This window comes from Eubalaena glacialis, chromosome 7, assembly GCF_028564815.1.
Source record: "Eubalaena glacialis isolate mEubGla1 chromosome 7, mEubGla1.1.hap2.+ XY, whole genome shotgun sequence".
Taxonomy (NCBI): Eukaryota; Metazoa; Chordata; class Mammalia; order Artiodactyla; family Balaenidae; genus Eubalaena; species Eubalaena glacialis.
Window position 1 is genome coordinate 104807046 of NC_083722.1, and position 20823 is coordinate 104827868.

At 48.2% G+C, this 20823-nt stretch overlaps 1 protein-coding gene across 1 annotated transcript in view; it reads right to left on the reverse strand.

Annotated features, from left to right (window-relative positions):
* Nucleotides 1-9038: 9038 nt before the first annotated feature.
* SSUH2 (ssu-2 homolog) overlaps nt 9039-20823 on the reverse strand; it is a 38771-nt gene continuing 26986 nt past the window's right edge. The window contains exon 13 of the transcript XR_009701514.1: nt 9039-9088. The gene's annotated coding sequence lies outside the window, so the exon portion shown is untranslated. The remainder of the gene's footprint in view (nt 9089-20823) is intronic.

The window sequence follows — 20823 nt, forward strand, 5'->3', positions numbered from 1 at the left end:
ACATGCAAAGACATACAAAGTGTGGACAGCACTTCCGGGGCAAGGCATTTTCACTGCATATTCAAAACCACCTTGAGAGAATTAAAATAATCCCCACTGAACAGGTAAGAAAACAGGCCTCATTCTTCCTTCAGGAGCCTACACGAGCCCTGGAAAGTCTATGTGTATTATAAATTATTTGATGAAAATTTGTATCCTTTCCTCTGGTGGTTCCAAAATAATTGCCTTTTCTTTCCACTGGACAAATAAGAGGGGAAGGAGGTGATGGAGATACATATATAATATACCTGTATTATAAACCTTAAACCCTTGCTCTATCACCTTATAAACCGTGTAACTTTAGGCAAGTTACCCCACTTCCTTACACTTAGTTTTTCTCAGCTGTAAAACGGAGATACTAATGGAACTTGACTGAAACATAGGAAGCATTCAATAACTATTAGCTAGTATTATTACTGTAATGGTGGTTATTCTTATGTTCTCAGCAGTATGTCAAGGGCTTTAAGCATATCGTTGTCTATTTTATCTCTTTCTACAGATAGACATCTATCTATTAATATCCAGCTACCTCATTAAACTCAACCGTCTCAGCAACTCTGCAGAATATATTCTCTCATCCCCCTTATGGGAGGGGAAACTCAGGTTTTGAAACATTAAATAAACTTCCCCGAAGTCTACACAGTTTATTGGCTTAGAAGTTCAGGGTTTAGAAAAAGCTGTGACTTGGAGGACCTGGCTCCGACACTGGTTTGTGATTGTCCGCGAGTCACTCTGCTTTCTCCCCAGCCTCTGTTTCCTCATCTGGAAGCTGGGAATAACCGATCCCTGCATCCTCAGCGTCCTTGCTGTGGGCACCAGCTGAGACTGTGGCTGTGCAACCCTTTGTCATGATGAAAGAGAACACAAGCTGCCTGGGAGGTCTGCGTCTGTTCTGTTCCTGGCTGTGCTCCCAGTTGCTAGCACTTTGGATGCCACATAGCAGGTACCAATTTAAAGAAGCTGGATGAATGGGCAAATTAATTGTTTTGCTCAGAGCGGAAGTTTCCTGAATAATTCTCCAAATCCCAGCAATCCTGTGGTTCTCAGGACAAGAGCCTGAGAGGATGATCATGATATCTGTCCCAGGTCTAACTGTGATTCCAAAGAGGAAAAACAGATCCCGAGATCCAGGAGAGATCGGGACACCTTTATGCCGGCAGCAGCTGTGCCAGAGGGAGGAACGGTTGGTATCCTTGCAAAGGCCGTGGCGCTTGTACCCCGCCTGCCCACGGAGGCCCCCTCCACAGGGAGGGGAGAGTCCATGGGGCGTCTCATGAACTGAAGTTCACATAGAAAACTAAATGCCAATCTCACTCATGACCTTATTTTAGCAGTTCAGAGCTCAGCCCCTCTTTCGAAGCCCACACTCAGGTCATGTAGAAAAGCATTCTAACTCACTCACTGGCTGCCCTGTGGGCGTCCTTGCTTTCAACTAGGGTTTTTCCTACTCTGCTCAGCAGAGATTAAATTCTCATTAGTTTTCTACTGTATCTTGAGGATGTGTATATCTGACAATGAATCATGCCTGGAAAAACGAAGGAAACCCTCCAGAGGCAGCCATTTATTTGTTTGCAGATAAAGCTGCAAAGGAACCTAATTAAGGCTTTTATTTTTAATTGAGGTTCAGTTTTGGAATGCTGCATTACCAAGAGCCCAAAGGAATCTACTTTCAGGGTCCTGAGGACTTGAGCAGCTAGACCAGAGGAGAAAGGAGGTGGGAGTCAAAGAAGAGGCAGACCACCTTCCAGGGACAGTGGGAGAGGTCCTGGGGCTGAACAAGAGCCCCCTGCCTGAAGGAGCATGACTTTCCTGGTCGCAGAGATGGTCATTCACAATATTATTACCCCCATGCGACACAGCGCGCAGACTCAACTGCAAGTTCTCGTGAAATGTTTCAGCTGCAAGGTGCTTAGCCCTTCGGGCCTCAGTCTTCTCATTTGTAAATGGGACTCATAATGCTTGCCTAGGTCAGAGTTGTTCTAAACAGTCCAGTGACATGCTGAGTGACAAGGCAACTTTATAAGTGGGACCTTGCTTCCCCAAGTTTGGGCATTCTTTAATTGTCTCATGTCTCCCCCCTCTCCCACCCCTCCTCCAGAGAAACAATGAGCTCTTTCAGGGCCAGGTCCATGGTTTGTCAAGCAGTGAAACACAGCTCAAAGTGAACAGGCTTTGATACGAGACATACCTGGGTTTCAATTCTATCCCTGCCATATTCTGGCTGTGTCAACATGGGCCCATTTCTTAACCTGAAACTCTCACTGGATAATGGGGGTCATAACATTTTCCTCCTAGGGTGTCGTGAGGATAAAATGAAATCAGGGACTGACAGCGTGTGACGCTTAGTAAAAGTTCCCATGGAGGGTCATTCTCTTCTCCTCTTTCTTCCCCTAACACACTTGTGCTTGTGACCTCACAGTCACCAGGACAGGGCCTCTGTACACAGTGTGGGCAAATTAATGTTTGCTCAATAGATGACGGGTGCTTGATCAATACTTGTTCGAGACCAGCTGGCTAATTCACCCGACCTTGTCCTGCAACAAGACTACTTTCCCATAAAGCACCCCAGCCCCCAACCTACTACTCTCTTTGTGGGAAGCCCAGAGGGAACCAACAGAAGTGATATCCTTTCATCAGGTGATAAAAGCAATAAGCTAGATTTCAATGATCTGATGTGGAAATCATCATCATCTCCATCATCGTCACTCACGTAGCTCTAACTCCACGGCAGTCACTGCCCTAAGAGCTTTACAAATATTCATCTACTCATCAGAGCAGCCCTATGGATGCAGCTGCTGCTATTAACCCCATTTTACACATTAAGTAAGACACAGGAGCCTTAAAGAAGGTCTCCTAGCATGTGAAAGATGAAATGATTCAAGTCCCAGAGCTATGAAGAGAATTCCCAGTTATGCAATTTTAAACACACACACACATACGTGTAAATTCACACACTGCGATGAGTTTAAGCCAAATATAAAGTTAGAGGGCACTGTCCCCAAGACCACCTTCACTTCCGACACCAGCTGCAAACTCGGAGTGGTTCCCGAAACCCTCAGGTTCAATAATTTGCTAGAACCCACAGAACTCATGAAAGCTCTTAGACTCACAGGTATGGTTTATTACAAGGAAAAGATACAGACTGAAATCAGCCAAGAGAAGAAGTGCATAAGGCAGAGTCCAGGAGAAATGCCAAACGTGGAGCTTCCACTGCCCCCTTTGCACAGGGTCATGGACAGTTTATTCTCCTGATGTTGACATGGGATAACATGCACAGAGTGTCACCAGCAAGGGAAGCTCACCCAAGCCTCAGAGTTAAGGATGTTCGTTGTGGTGCCATTACACAGGCACACCTGATTGATTAATTGATTGATTGCCCCATGGTTGGTCTAATCTTCAGGTCAACTGGTAGACTGACCTACCCACCCTAAATCACCTTGTTGGTCTTTCTGAAATGGCCAGCCCCACCCTAAATCACACTGTTACTATCTGGCTGACCCAGGCAAACAAAGATGCCTCCCAGGAGCCGAGGGTAAAGGTCAGACCTCCCTTGGGGCAAGGCGAAACGCTTTACTACATATACACACATATATTTGCTTGTACTTACACAGATAAGTATATAAATGCCTAGAAGAAAGATTGGAAGGAAACTTACAGACTGTGAACAGTCAGAATAGAATGAAGTGTAACCTAAATATTTCACTCTGTTTTCTTTCTAGATCTCTCTATTTTTAAAATCTTTTCTGGTGAGAATATATTTGCATATCACTTGTGAGAATAATTACTTTTAAAACCTCAGAGAATAAAGAAAAAAGAGGAAAGAAAACAAAGTCCATTGTGGCTGCGAGGTCTGAATTGCCTCCTCATCCTATAAATAGGATGAAATCTACTGCCTTGACCCAGTGAGGAATGGCACGGGCTGACCGTGTCATGGAATTCGGAGTTGGGAAATGCTAATAAAATGGTGCACAGCTGGGACCCAGGAGCAAGGGGAAGGAAGAAGGTGAATCCAGGAGAGTAATGACCCTCAGACAAGGGTCCGTTTGACCTCCAGCGAACTGGTAGCCAGGCTGCGCTGAGTCCTGGGCGGAGATACGTGGGGATGGTGGCTGGGATGGAGAACATGGAACTCAGATCTTGGCCGTGAAAACGGGGGAGGGAGGTGAAGGTCAGAGGGGGAGGGAGGTGAAGGTCAGAGGAGCAGAGGAAGTCCCCACTTCGATGCTCCTCCACCCCAAACCCTAGACAGGAGCCCAGGAGAAGTCAGTGGCAAAACCCCAAGTCCCTCCTGTGTGGCACTCCACGGCACTGATCTGTCCTCCTGTCCTAGCCATGCAAAAGCTCTTCTAGCTCAGCACCCCGGGGGCGCCCTGATTTCACCCAATCTCATAGCACAGGTCAGGGCAAGCCCTGGCCCACCTGTCGCTGTCATCAGAACTCCCAGACCCCTGCTCCGTGGGGTCCAGCTGTCCCAAACAAAGGCAAGGCCTGCATTTTTCTTCTGAGAGGCAGTTGTACTTTCCCCTCTGAAAAGACTCTAACAAAACCTAAGAGCAAAGAAAGGCCAATTTACAGTTAGCTGCATAAAAAACACAAATCAGAAATCACTTTGAAACCGTAATTCAAGCACCCTATGGAATCTATATTATTCATGTTCTCCAACATTTTTTTTTCCTTTTTAGAAGAGTCAGATTTTCTGAAAGAGCTCACAGTGCTATTAGAGGCATAAGAGTGAAGTTATAAATACACTGTCTGCTATATACCAGAAACTGCACTAACTCAATTAATCCTCACAATTAATACTGCAAAGTACTACCCCCATTTTACAGATGTGGAAAACTGAGGCTCAGAGAGGTTAAGAGCCTCAAGGTCACACAGACAGTGAAAGGAAGAGCCACGATACAAACCCAAGACTGATGTGAGAATCTGTATTCTTTCCAGACGGTCCTAAGAGTTCCTGGCTCTCCCAGGCTCCCAGCGACCCAGGAGGTCCTGGTTCCAATTTATCACAGCGACCTACAGTTTATCAGGCTTTGTTCCCAAATTCAGCAGCACTCTGAATCCCAAAATGACCTGGGCTGACTTTAAGGTCACCTATTACAGGGACACATTTTCCAAGCCAAAAAACAAGCCCAGAGTCTAACAGATGAATTTTATTCTCCTTCAAGTGTGAAGTCAATCTAGGAAGGTGTCATTTGGACACCAAAGTGTGATGCTTCCAGGGAGAGTTCAATGGTTTACGAAGACCATGGGACAGAACTTCAGACACTGGGATTACCCAGGAACCCCGCGTTCCCGTAGCATCCTGTGACACCTTGGGCCCGCCTCTCACCGGGGCATGGATGCTGGTGACTGACATGTGCCTCGCCCAATGGCCTGCAACGTGGAGGACAGAGGCACCTTGGGTGATGGTGAGTACAGAGACAAACTGTGCTGGGGGCGCTGGGGATGGGGGCACTGAAAGAAAGGAGAAAAAGGAAAGGAAGTCAGGGAAAGCGGAAAAGGCGGGAAGGAGGAAGAAAACTAAACCAGAGAAGTGTGAGACCTACAGTCACTCTAGTTATAAAACCACTGAGTCCAACCCCTGGAAAAGGTTCCACAGGTGAACAGACCTGTAGAGAGGAGGCTCCCTTTTCCCTGCATCTGTCACCCCCGACCCAGCCCTTCCTGGTGACCTCAGGCCCCAGGACTCACACACGCGGCTGCTGTGTCGGGCTTGCCTCCCTCTGGGTTCCAGGGCCACCTGAAGACCTGGTCCTCCAGACAGATGACGAGGACTACCAGGGGCAGCACAGCTAGCCGCGCACAGGACGACCCCCTCACTGCTTTAACACAACGACAAGTCACTTTGGTGGGGATTATGCATAGACACAGACTATCTGGACCACAGCCCGGCTTCCCCAAGCACCCCTGTGGGTGGGCGAAGAAACGGGAGCTACGTGATGCCCGGCCTGTAAGGTGCCGAATGACCACCCAGCAAAAGGGCGCTGAAGGATGGCTTCACCGGAGCCTGACAGGGACGCACGTGCTCAGTCCCACAGGTCGTGTTTCTCAGCCACGGTGTGGACAGCACAGAGCTGAGAGGGGCTGCCAACCTCAAGAGAATTAGGACCCAAAAATATCCAGACAGCCTGGAGCAAGAGCATGAATCCAACAAGGCGAAGCTTCAGTGGGACAGATGCTTGGGAGCCCTGCACTTGGGCCCCGAAAGGCAGCTGCCCAAATCCCAGAGGGGGCGGAGCCCTTGACAGCAGCAGCGTGCGTGAGAAAGGCATGGGGGTTGCGCTGTGTGTCCAGAGCAGGGGTGTCTGCCAAGCAGGGCTGTGACCGTAGCTGCGCGAGGGTCGGAATAAAGGAAGGGCCCGGCTTCTCTCTGCTCCGCGCAGCGCCTCCAGGGCCTCACGCTTCCAGAAGGGCAGCAAAGAGCTGGTACCCATCCACAGGAAAATGATGAGGACAGTCGGGCGGACTGAAGTCATGTCATATGAGCGATGGCGGCAAGAGCTATGTTTAGCCTGGAGAAGCAGCTCAGAGGGGACAGGAGAGCGGCTTTCCGAGATCTGAAGGGCTGTCACAACGAAGAGGGACTTTAGTGGGCTCCCTGTGGCTCCACAGGGTGAAACCAGGGCAATGGAAGTGGCATCAAGGCAAACTGGGCTGTCAGAAGTCAGGTTGGTGCTGTCGAGCAGTTCGAGTTGTCTCCAGAGAGAATGAGCTCCCCATCACTGGAAGTAATCAAGTACAAGAAGAATGACCACCTCCTTAGGGGTGTTGGGAAGGGTATTGGCCAGCCAAGATGACCTCTGTGGGACCTTTCATCTCCGAGTTGAGCCTTTCCTGGGAGACCTCGGGAGGGAAGACCTCTCTCTTGAGCGGCATGTCTCCAAAGGCCTTTCCCTTAAATTCCCTGGCTAAAGGCAGGAGCCAAGCACTGTCAACAGCTGCCGTCCCACTGATTCCTTTTCCTAAATTAGGTTCCCTGGGGCCTCACACCGGCTGGAGACCAGAGACAAGGGCCCTACGTGCTCTAGAAAGTAATTAAGTCCATGATATCATCACTGACTTGTCCCAAGAACACCGAAGCCCCAGGGGCAGGGCGCCAAGGGTCCTCAAATTACCATTCTTGTAGCAGATTTTGGCCTTTTGTCCCCGAGAGCCCAGGCCCCTGTAAGGCGACCCATGCTAAACGGCGACTGAAATAGAGCTGAGTGCTGGGATACAGGCTGTCACCCAGGAAGGGGACGTCCAGTCAAGGACACTGGGGAAGTGGCCTCCAACATCCCTGCCTACCTCTTCTCCCTCCACTGTTGTATGCAGTTGTTTTCTCCTCAATCAGCCAAGCAAAGTCAGATATGGCAGATGCCCCACAACCAGGAGTAGGATGAGAAACATCCTGATGCGGGGCAGGACTGGCGAGTCTCGGGCATCTGACCCGCTCACCCAGCGGATGAGTAAGCACTCCCTACGTGCTAGGCATTCTGCTACAGTGACTCGAGTCTAACAGCGGGAAAAGAAAGGAATAACCAGTGAACAGATATTCTCTCTTGCCACATTTGAGGCAACTAGAGCCCAGAGAGGTTAAGTGACTTGGCGAGGGTCACAGAGCAGTGCCGAGGCCTCAGTCAATTCTTAAACAGAACTGTCAGCCCCACTAGGCCCAGAAGTACCAAGGAGGCCCTTCTACCAACCAATCCACTGGCTCTCTCATCCCTGGATCCTCTTTTTTTTTTCAGGGAATCAGAATTTGCTGGGAATCAAAGTTCCTAAGCAGGTAAAGGAGGTGGGTGGGAAGCCCGCAGGGCAGATAACCCCCAGGAGAGCTTGGGGGTTCCAAAGACAAATCTACCTCCTTCCCAAATTCCCATCTTGGAATGACTATAAACCTGGGGGACATGAGAAAAAGGATGGAGACACGACATGTGGCGGGAGGAGGAGAAGCAACATGAAGGACCACGTTCAAATCCTCACTCAAGCAAACCAAGTATACAGAAATATGTTTGTCGATTAGCAATTGCATATGGTTCCGTCTAATATTGTACATTCAGAAGTACCTGTGGATGAAATAACACAATTCTAGGATTTCCTTCCAAATAACCCAGTGGGATTAATAGAAGGAGGGAGGTGGTAAGAGATGAAATGAGACTGGCCCTGCGTTAATAATTGCTGAGACCAGGTGCCGGGTACAAGGGGCTCATTATACTTACCATTCTCTCTACTCTTGGATATGTTTGGAATTTATCCTAATTAAAGATTTAGAAAGGAGATGTTGCCAATATCTTGAGCATCACTGCTAATGTCACAGCCTAGAAAGAGAATCTGTAAAGGATGCAAATATTGTGCAAAGGTCAATTTTGGTGTCCGTGATTATGTTGGCGCTTATTCGTCTTTCTGGAAGGCACGTGAGCACATTCCGATTGAGCAGGACAGCGATTGAGAAAAGCACACTCATGAAAGACACGGCCAGAGACTTGTTCATCCTCACTTCTCTTTTCCAGGAGACCAAGGTGCTGGTTTCAGCCTCCTTCATAGGAAGGGAGTACCTCTGGGGAAGCTCCTAGAAGATGTGGCGGGTTTCCGGTCCCTTTAATTGCTCCGTGGTGGTCTCGGAGCAGGGCTATTGTACCCTGGCTCCAGTGATGTCACCAGCAAGCCTGCTTTGGAGATTCCAGCAACCCCTCCACAGAGCCTGGCCCATCCAAACCCAGTTGCTCAGATGCCTTCTCTAAATAGAAGGCTTGTGTGATGATGCCTCCCTTCTGCCTGCTTGAGGAAGCCAGGCTGGCAGGCCACGCTGATTAATCCTGAGCTTATTTTTACCTGCACCCACCTGTCAATGTCAATTTCCACAGGTCCTGAATCATGCAGCCATGTGGTGTGGTGACAGGACAGCCTGACTTCAGGACAGGACTGTCCCTGGTGTAGGGTGAATTCCACTGGCAGTTCAGGGATGGCTCTGGGTGGTCCACAGACCCAGCATGAAATGACACTGGCTCACACAGCAGGAGATTTACCATTCTCATCATCAGTTCTCTCCAAATCGTGCTGGTTACTGCAGGGAAAAGTCTCACTTTGCTGCCAGTAAGTCTTTAACATCTTTCTAACAATAGTTAATTTCCCTCTCAACAAACAGAGAGCAAACCTCAGGTTTGGGGTCCTTGCAGACAACAAGATCTAGCTAAGATGGAATAACTTTGATTTTCATCATGTCTAATTCTGCAGCCGCTTTCCGTATATGGAAATGATGCTGGCTTCCCATGCACAACCGTAAGACAAGGCAAAGAAATGTTCAGTAAATATAATTCAGGTGTTCTGCAAAGTGTGAGGAAACAGAATTAACATGGAGCTAATGAAGTTTGCACGGGCCCCTCCAGCAGCTGCCCCACCTCCATCCAACACAAGGGACAGTGCGCAGAGATCAGAGAGGACAGGGAAGGCATCTTAGCTGACTGGGGTTAAGATAGCCCACAGCCAACTTTTCAAATTCTACAAAGGCATAGAACCATCTGAATATATTCTATTTGGGTTTTATTTTCTTGGTCACCAGGCCTAGAACTCCAGGAGTCCTCCCTGACTTTTCCTTCAAATCCCACTTGCCATCCCCATTCCTGTTATCACCATCATTATCACCATTATCATCATCTTCACTAGCATCACCATCAGCAATGGATGGCATTTACTGCATCAGAGACGAAGCTCTTAACCATTACAAATTCCTGCCTTTAATGCAATCAATCACTGACCTAGCTTAGGCCTTTAGCATTTCTTTTCTGGTCATCAAAACTATCTAACCAATCTACCTGCCTCCTATCTCCCACCCCTATCCCCATAGGAACCAAGCCATCCACTGTTCGGCACCAGCCTGACCTATATAACACTCAAATCTGCCCCAGAGACTCCCCTGCCTAAAATCTTCCAAAGCTGTTTCATCACTAGATGGTATAAACCCCTTGCACCTATTGGGGCTCCTTGATAGAAAGTGATACAAAGATTCTGGGTAATTTAAGAAAGGAAGAAAGGCAAGGGCAGGGAATGTATTAGAAAGACATGAGGTAGCTCACTTAAGTTAAGCCTGGGGCCAAAGATAAAATAAGCACTCATCTCAAGTTTGTTGGATGGATAAATGAATGAGAGAATAAGAGAATGAATAGGGCAGGCTGCTTGGTGAACATCATTTGTTTTTAATCCGATTTGGAATTGCCTGAAAAGCCCCTAGTGGATGAGGCTCTGAACCACACATAACCCCCTCCCCACTACTCCCATCTGTTTCTGAGTTGGAAGGACTCCCAGAAAACATTCACAGGTAAAATAAGTAAAGCGCCAGCCTGGAACCTGGAGATTTACACGTTAGTCCTGGCTCCACCACTCACTGGGTGGGCATTCTTGGTCTAGACACGTCCCCTCTCTCAGCCTCAGTTTCCACATCTGTAAGATGGCCACATCCAGCAACTCCAAGTTGCCGGCGCTCAGAGGGAAAAGTAATGGAGTGTATTGCATAAACCCTGGATAAATCCAAACACAAGCTCTGAGAATCAACTTTCTCACTTGTATTTTTGAGTTACTATTAAAATGAACTCTACCCAGCCAACAGAAATGGTGGGGCCACGGCGGGCACTCACAGGAAGAGGGCTTTCTTCAGGGGAAAGGTAGCCCTGGGTTTCCACAGCTGCTACTAAGAATCCACTAAGTGCATTTACAGCACCAGGGCAGCAGGAGGAAGTTGAAAATTAAAGGTGAATGAGCTGGGATCTAGCTACCATCCAGCAAGTGGATTACACAATAGAACATATATTTTGTTTTCTTTTTTTTTTTTAGAACATATATTTTGGACGCGTGTGTGCGCGCACGCATGCATGCATGAGTGTATGTGCACTCAGTGGAAAAGGCCCTAGAAACCTTTCCAGTACTAACGCACACAGGTGAGGAAACTGAGACTCAGAAAGTCTCAAATACCTGCTTTTGACGTGACCACTGATTTTGCACCAATGGTCTCTACAGCCCCGGTGCCCTGATTCCACAGCCAGTGCGTGCCTGCTCTCTCATAAAACTCCCACCCATGAGTTCTTTCTACAACACATCCTGCTGCTTCTCCATGGGGATTGGCTGCCCCCTCAGTCTCCTGGTATGCCCGAACCCATGGGAGGCAGGTGCAGACACGTTCTGCCACGTGAGCACAACATACAGTGTTTTTTGTTCTAAGTGGATTGGCACCAACCCACTCTCAACCTGCCAAAAATCTCCTGTGTTCTTTGGGCTCAAGCCCAAGGTCATCATATCACTTTCCAGGGAGCCATGGAATTGGCCCGAGATAGAAGAAACATCTGGAAAGTAGAAAATGGATACGTATTACTCTTGGAAGCAGAGCAGCTCTCACCCACCGCACCTCACAACAGGCATTTGGCTCCCCTTCAAGACCTATGGAGGTGGGACCTGGGGGAGGCGGGGCTGGGGCCTGGGGGCGGGGCCAGGCCCTGAGGAGAGGTCGTACCAAATTCCCCATAGGCAAAGCTACCTTGAGACTTGCACCCTCCTGGGTGACAGGCAGGAGAAATGGGGCTAGTATAGCTCCTCTGCAAGGCAAGACGTCAGTATACAATAGGAGACTTAAAAAACTACATACAATGTTGCACACAAACTTTGTACTCACATTTTTGTGTTTATCTCAGATTATTTCCTTCATTCAGAATTTAAAAGTGGAATTACGGCATCAAAGGCCATGCGCATATATATGTGTATTGAACAATATACACTACATATTCAATATATATTTTATATTCAACATATATTATATATTGAACAATATATATTATATATGTGCATATATAGATATCATCATATATATATATCTACAATAACAGAAAAATAAAAATTAGAAAAGAAAAAGAAAAAAATTAGATGCCTCCTGTCACAGGAAAAGTTATATAAACAAATTTTGTCAATTTATATGATATTTAAAATTTTTGAAAGCTTAAAAAATCATATTTATCCATAATGTTTGCTCATAACGCCAGGAGAAAGAAGAAGAACAACAACAAAGTTATAAGAACAGAACAACTACTTTGTGGAAGAAAAAAGCCTCTAAGGAAATACACTAAAATAGTAACTACGGTATGCCTAGGTGGTAAGATCCTGGATGATTTCTGTTTTACGCTGTGGTTTTCAAATGGCCTGTAATGAATCTGAATTGCTTTTATAATCAGAAAAAGGGAGGAGCGTCTTTTCAGTCTCAGCACCGCAGAGCCCTCTGAGCTGACCTGCCCTGCGAGCCCTGTAAATGCCTGGCTCTGCCCCGCCCTTACCTGGGGGCTCCATTCTGAACGGGGGTTTTTTGTTTTGTTTTGTTTTTTCGGCCATACCTTGTGGGATCTTAGTTTCCTGACCAGGGATCAACCCGGGCTCTCACCGCTGGACCTCCAGGGAACTCCCAGCGGCCCCATTCTGAATTTACGTCTGACATCTCCTCTGGTGTCTGATCTTGGGCCAGGCCCCGTTTTCACTCCAGCTCCTTCAATGCTGTCTTCTACTTGACATGCAACCTTGAACCACTTAGAGCCTCAGTTTCCACATCAATGAAATGACCACACCCAGCAAATCTCAATTCCCCACCCTCTGTGTCTTAAGATCCTGGCTGTTCCCAGCCTTCGTCAAAGGAGGACCACTCCATAATGGCCCAAGGGGTCCCAGCCTGGGTGACCTCCCTCATGGAGCCACTCTGATATTCTGAGACTCACATTTCCAAGTGACCATGGCCGCAAGGGGCAGCCAGGCTGCCGGGAGATCCCTGGAGAGCTCCTGAATGTGTTTGCTGTAACCCAAGTCAGCTCTTCCCTCATCTGAGTGAACTCCTGCTTCAGCCTCTTGCCTGGGATGCAGAAGCCATCCCTTTACAAACCTCCAAGAGAAATGCATTCACCCCACGTGGGCTGGCCAGAGTCCCGGCAGGAAACAGCCAGCATGCTCAAATTAGGATCATTTAGGGAATGTTTAATAGAGGGAAATTTTACAAAGGTGTGGGCAGGGTGCAAAGACACCCCCAGGGACCATGTGCTTCTCTGTCATTAGCAACAGCCCACCCAAGGTGATGAGGATGTAGGAAAACAAATATCCCCCCTCATCGCTCTCCTCCTTCCCCCTGATGCCCTGACCAGACGTAAATGGGGTCGCCCCACTGGCCGAACCCAAACCTCCCTGTTGGCCAAACCCAAAGGAAGCCAGAGGGCAAGGAGCCCATGCAGGCTGGCCTCCCGGGGCGAGGGGAGCAAAGAGAAGAGATGCTGCCCACCAAGCATTAGGAGATTTCTTAATAATTTCTAACGGCAGCATGTGTGTTCACAGGGAAGGCCCACGTCAGCCAGCACCCTGAACTTCCCTTGGAAAGTTCCCCACCTGGCAGTCTACGTTCCTTAGGCCCCTCTCACCTCAGCAACGCTATTTCTCTCCCTCTCTCCTGCCCTTCCTCCACCTGGTGGTCAGCTTTTAAAATCAGTCATTCCCTCCCCAACTGCAAACCTCTCTCTCCTTCATCATGCAGAGCAATTTAGAGAGCATCCCGCCCTCTGGTCCAAGGGGTCACCACGCCTGTCTTCCCGTCCATACAGCGCTCTCCCCAGGAGGCAACCTGGCAAACTGTCTTCTCGTCTCATTTCACGTTTTTGTCATTCGCACTGCACAGCTCAAACTCCTTACTCACTGCAAAGCCTTATCTGGGGAGTGTTGCAAAAAATAATTTTCCCTAACTGATCTGGATAAACACGTGTCTGTCGATACAGATCCCATCCTTTCACAGATCATTTGCTGCGTCTCCAGCTATACACCCCAGGGCAACGCTAAGCAGGCTCAGTGGATCTGTCTTTGAGAAAGTCCTCTCTGAGTCAAGCTGGAGGAACAGGAAAAATAAGCAGGTGCTTGGAGCTGGAAGGAGTTTCCTGTTGGTATCATCAGATCTGGTCTGTCCCCTGCAAAGATCTAGATTCCCTGGCACCCACCAAGAGACACAGCCCCGGAGCCACCTGCCCAGTGCCACCCCACACTGGCTCTGCAGCCCAGCTTGACCTCATTCTGTCTCTAAGTGACATCTGTCCTCTGTGCACCCTCCTCTTTCATCTCTGGGTACCCTGCCTTGATCTACAGGCAATGGGACGTGATGGGCACGAGTCCGAGCTCAGCCACACGGTGGACAGGTGACAACAAGCTGGGGGCTCCGGGACGAGAGCATGGAAGCTGGACCCAGGGATGGGCGGGGGTCAGACACCAGGAAACAAGGCTGGGGATGCCCAAAGGGGTCTGTGCCCTGAGAAGTGAGGCGGGTCTGGGCTCTAGGTCATGGCTGGCTCACCAGGAGTCATCAGTTACAAGAGGGGACAGAGCCAGAACCAGAGGCAGTGACCTCACGGGCAATCAGAGCAGACAGGGTGGCCAGGGAGGCAGAGACGGGGAAGGAAGCGCCATGCTCCATGGAGGGAGGAGCTTCTTGGAACACCAAGCCTTCTGTTTTTGTGGCCATGCTGCGTGGCACGTGGGATCTTAGTTCCCCAACCAGGGATCGAACCCGCGCCCCCTGCAGTGGAAGCGTGGAGTCTTAACCTCCGGACCACCAGGGAAGTCCCAAGACTCCTCTGGTCTTAAAGGAGCTCCCTTCAATTCCACACAAGGGAACTAGAAAGCAGAAGACCTGGCCCCAGTCCAACCTGCCATGTGACTGCAGGGCAGGAAGCTCAACCTCTGTGAACCTGTTTTCTCATCTTTGAAATGGGTCTTAAAGTAAATGGGCTTCAGAGGACTAAAAAGTGAATCAGGCTGAGACGGCAGACAGAAAAACGTTTTGTAAATAGGCAGTTGGTAGCTGCTGTGGTTTAAAACATTCTTCCCGGCCTAACAGGAGGGCCCCTCGCAGGAGCCTTCAATGCTTTATCCCAAAGTAGGAATGCATGGCGGTTGGGAAGAGGGACGAAGGATTCTGAGCCTGAGTCTTGTGAATTTTAGACGTGACTGTGACCCTTACTCTTTAGGAAACCTGGAACAAGACATTTCGGGTTTCTCTGCATCTGTTTCAACATTTTTCAAATGAGAAAAAGAATTCCAGCTTTCCCTCAGATCTAGAGTGAGGACCAAATGAAGACAAAAGAATTCAGTAAAATACAGTAACAGAAAAATAACAGTACCTACCCTTTAATAAGCACTTGCTCTGGGCCAAGCACTGTCTCACCTACGGCCCACAGCGACGCTCCTGGATGTAACAGAAGTAATAACAACGATCGCTGACGCTGGATTGATGACAGTATCGTTACTGAGCGCTCACCATGCACTAGGCCCTGTTCTAAGGGCTTTCCAGGTATTTCCTACCTCTAGTTCCCCCAGTGGCTCTAGGAGGAGTAGGTACTAATTAACACCCCATCCTGTAGCTGGACAGGCTGAGTTCACAGGGGTTGATAAGCCAAGGTCACAGGGCCAAGAACGGCACAGCTGGGATTCACTCAAGTGCAGGGCTGGTTCTCCAATGTATCATATGTACATTGTGAGCGTGTGTGCTACAGCTGTCATATACTGTCTGATACCTAAGTAATTCTAGTCCCGAGAATAATGGGCAGGAGAAGGTTCACACGGGGCTCTGTCAGTCACCTCGCCCAGGACAATGACACCAACAGGAAGCCACAGACAGGACCCTTATGTGCGTTCCAAAATGAAGCTGTTCCTGTGTAGCTGAAGAGGTGACCTGGAACCAACCCACCTGGAGAAACTCGGGGCCCAAACCTCTACCCAAGAAGAACAACTCACTTCCACTCAGCAGCTGCCCCCAGGCGTCCCCGGGCTGCTCTGCCCACCCAGCCTAGGGCGGGCCCTAGACGGGGAGCCTGCTGTCGCATTGGCTGCTTTGCACATTTATCCCCAGGAGTGCCGGGGGCTCGCCCCTTCTCACACCCACACAGAAGTATACCATCTACACCGGCACACTGCATGTGTACCCAGGATCAAAAGATAGCCTGGCTCTACGCGTCCTTGCTCTGTGACTTTGGGAGAGTGATTCAAACCCTCTGTGCCTCAATCTGCTCACCTGTAAGATGGGGACAAAAAAAGTCCCTCCTTGTAGAGAAAAGGGAAGCGTCCTACACTGTTGGTAGGAATGTAAATTGGTGCAGCCACTATGGAGAATAGTATGGAAGTTCCTTAAAAAACTAAAAATAGAGCTACCATATGACCCAGCAATCCCACTCCTGCGCATATATCCAGAAAACACAAAAACTCTAATTCGAAAATATACATGCACCCTAATGTTCACAGCAGCACTGTTTACAATTAAACAACACATGGAAGCAACCTAAATGTCCATGAACAGATGAATGGATAAAGAAGACATGGTACAAATATACAATGGAATATTACTCAGCCATAAAAAAAAATGAAATAATGTCATTTGCAGCAACATGCATGGACCTAGAGATAATCATACTAAGTGAAGTAAATTAGACAGAGAAAGACAAATATCATATAATATCACTTATATGTGGAATCTTAAAAAATGATACAAATGAACTTATTTACAAAACAGAAATAGACTCAGACATGGAAAACAAACTTATGGTTACCAAAGCGGAAAGGGGGGTACGGATAAACTAGGAGTTTGGGGTTAACAGATACACACTACTGTATATAAAATAAACAACAAGGACCTGTTGTATAGCACAGGGAACTCTACTCAACATCTTGTAATATCCTACAATAGAGTAGAATCTGAAAAAGAATAGATATATGTATATATGTATAACTGAATCACTTTACTATACAACTGAAACTAACACAACCATACTTCAACAATAAGTAATCAACTTATTTCTGAAGTAAGTCAACTATACTTCAACAATAATAATAATAATAATAGGGCTTCCCTGGTGGCGCAGTGGTTGAGAATCTGCCTGCTAATGCAGGGGATACGGGTTCGAGCCCTGGTCTGGGAAGATCCCACATGCCATGGAGCAACTAGGCCTGTGAACCACAACTACTGAGCCTGCGCGTCTGGAGCCTGTGCTCCGCAACAAGAGAGGCCGCGATAATGAGAGGCCCGCGCATCGCGATGAAGAGTGGCCCTCGTTTGCCGCAGCTAGAGGAAGCCCTCGCACAGAAACGAAGACCCAACACAGCCAAAAAATAAATAAATTAAATAAATAAATAAATAATAATTTAAAAAATAATAATAATAATAAAGTTAGAGTTAAGGCTTTGAACAAGGGGACTGGTTTTGCTAAACAAACAGTTTAGGAATACCTTAAATAATCAATAGAAAGTGTTGGAGGATTACATTAATAATGATAAAGAAAAAAAAAAAGTCCCTCCTTCCTAAAACTGTTGAGAAGATTTAGGGCCTAACACTTATAAAATGGTTACAGCAGCACACGATAAGCTTAGTAAAGTCTTATATTTGCCATAATTATCCCCGGTTGCAATCAGTAAAAAAGCGAAACAGGAATTGGGAGGGGTCACAGCACCTCCCAAGGCTAGATTAGACGAATCTCACAGAGCTTTGTAATATGACTGAGGTGGGAAGAGACAACAGTTCTGTCAGTATAACAAGGTTCAGACACTGGGCTGGGTCTCCTGCATGGAACTGCGATGACTGGCCACAAGCCCCTAAGGTGAGATGCTTGGATTTCTACCAGGTACCTGGGGGCAGCCGAAAAAAAAAAAACGAGCAAGAAGAATGGGACTTCCCTGGTGGTCCAGTGGTTAAGACTTCACCTTCCAATGCAGGGGGTGCAGGTTCGATCCCTGATCAGGGAGCTAAGATCCCACATGCCTCGTGGCCAAAAAGCCAAAACATAAAACAGAAGCAATATTGTAACAAATTCCATAAAGACTTTAAAAAATGGTCCACATCAAAAAAAAAAACAACAAGCAAGAAGTAGCGTATCTCTCCTTCTGATCTCTTGCAGGAACCCACAGCACCACAGGGAGGGCAAGGATCAGACTGAAGGGCTACCCGGCACCCAGGGAGGGGGGTGAAAGTGAGCAGCTAGTCACCGAGCTACCTTCCTTCACAAGATGAGAGCCCCACTGTCTAGCTCAGGAAGGCGTCAGCAGCAGGCCTGGGGACAAGGAGTGACAAAGGCATGAGTCTCCCATCACGCTTATTGCTAAGTCATGGTCACGTCTCCCTCCCCCACCAAACCAGACAGAGCATGGTCTCTGGAGCCAGACTGCCCATGTCCAAATGTCCAAATCCCTGCTTCTCCCTCGATGTGGGACTTTAACTTAACTCCTCTGGGCCTTAGTCCTTCCTCTCTCAAGTGGAGGTCCGGTTCATACTTCCCTTGCAGTACTGACATCAGACGACACACGTCAGGAGCCCAGAACAGCATCTGACACATGGGCGGTACTCCCGAAATGTTCACCATCATTTTGAAGACCGAGGGTCCTCAAGGCAAGATCAGGGCCTGATCCACCTCTGCTTCCCCTGTCCCTTAGATTCAAGAGCTAACGTGTTGACCTAAAGCCCTAACTTCCAATCTGGCATCTCAAGTCTGCCTTCCTAAAGGTCACTATTGATTTCCATGGTGTCTTTTTGGAAGGATAAAGCAGTTTTAAGTGCAACCAATGAATAATGGAAGATATACTAAATACACCTCTGAAGAAACTTTCTGGAGCCACCCTGAGTTCCCTGAGGTGACCCGATAGCCCAAGGACCGCTGAGAGCGAGAGGCCCTCACAGGGTTCTGATGTTACCGGATAAGGCACTCCTCCCGCGTGCAGGAGAAACGCTCTGAGGTTTCATGTGTGTGCACCTGTGGCACCCTGGTGGAGAGAGTCGAAGGCAGCAGGAAGCCTTGGAAACCGTGGAGGTTGTCTTTCCCACTCCTAACATGAAAAATACGTGTGCAGTGCTGTAGTCTGCAAAGCGCTTTCCCATTCCCTGTCTTATATGAGCCTTCAAACAACCCTGCAAGGGAGGTAGGACAGGGATTCTCCCCACTTCACAGATAAGAAACAGGTTTAGAGAAGGTCAGCCCACGGTGAGCTAAGAACTGACATTTCAGGCTCAAAGTTCTGATTCCAAAGCTGTTTTTTGACTCCAAATGTCAATTTTCTGTTCTAACCATTTGTAAGAATCATCTTGGGACACTGAGTAAAACTACAGAATCTCAGCCGCTAAAACCCCAAATATCTAGGGCTGGGGCTGGGAATCTGCATTTTCGACAAACTTTCTAGGTGACACGAAGTGCAGTCAGGTCCAGATACTCCGCCTGGCTTTTGGAAAACACTGCCTGATATCACACAACCGCAGACTCTGTGCTTAGACACCTTCTAAGTTTGTGTGGGCTGCTGGAACAGAATATCATAGACAGGGTGGCTTATAAACAAAAGAAATGCATATCTCACAGCTCTAAAGACTGGAAGTCCAAGACCAAAGTGCCAGCAAATTGGTTTGTGGTGAGGGTCTGCTTCTTAGTTCAGAAACAGCCATCTTCTAGCTTTAACCTCACGTGACAAGGGAGCTCCCTGGGGTCTCTTTTATAAGGGCACTGATCCCATAAATGACAGCTCTGCCCTCATGACCTAAGCATCTCCCCAAGGCCCCACCTCCAAATACCATCACATTAGGGGGTTAGGATTTCAACATATGAATTTGAGGGGGGACATTCAGCTTACAGCACCCTCCTTCTGCTCTACCCCCAATGCTAAGGGTCTAATCTCTTCCTCCCAACATGTGCCTCTCCCTGGATCCCCTCATACTACTAACAGCTCAAATCTCTTCAGAACTCGTGTGCCATACATACCCTGCACACTATTCATTTAGTCTCCCCACAATCCTAATGGTCAGTACTCCCATCTTACAGATGGAGGCCTCTGGGCAAGCATGAGTGAGCTGCAAGCTGTGAACCCCAGGCCGTGATCACGGAGACCACACTGTGTGGCTTTGGGCCACACTGTAATGTCCCATCCTGTGTCCCAGCCCCCTGAAAGTTCTGCCAGATTTTCTGATCATGGGACAAAAACAGATTGCCACTAAAATGACAGTGACTTATTCTGGCTTAAAAGATGAGCTCCCCATGTCCAGGTCACATCTTTCTTTTAGCAGGAAATCCCAATTCCATCAGCTGATGGGGAAAAAGCAAAGATATGCCCCAGACTTGAAGACATGAAGACAAGTAGCAACACGCTCCTACAGCTTGGGGACCAGGCTAGAGGGAGGGGACCCCAAGTCTGAACGCCCCAGGGCCACTCTGCTCCAAAGTACAGGAAAATTATCAACTGCCTAGAGTACCGCTAGACAGAACACTCTATGGTGCTTTCCTCGATGCATGTTTCACTCTGAGGAATACACAATTAGAAAATAAGCTCAGGTCAAAGGTTTAATTCTTTGAAGGAAAAAAAAAAAAAAGACAGAGAAATTTCTCAGGATTGGCCTGTGGTCTGTTAGAGATGCAGCCCACCTCCCAGAACAGGAGTGAGAGGCTCGCCTGGCCGCGTTCCGTGGGCTCCCAGACGCCGGAGGTTGGAGGCGAGGAGGGGGCAGGTGTCCGGGAAGCCGCTGGGCCCCCCCACCAACCATAGCAGCCCCACTTGATCTGTGAGCCGGGTTTATGTATCTGGGTCCCACAGATTTTGCGGGAGAAAAGGTGAAATTTTAAAAGGAAAACTGGGATCGAATGCAACTCTCCAAAGTACGGAAAGAAAACTGAAGCCCCAGAGGGGCCTGAACGGACTTGTCCAGGGCCACACAGCTGATAGAGGCCAGACTGGAATTAAAATCCGGTATTTTTTGGGTTAAATCAACGTGCGGCACCTCCCCCTAGC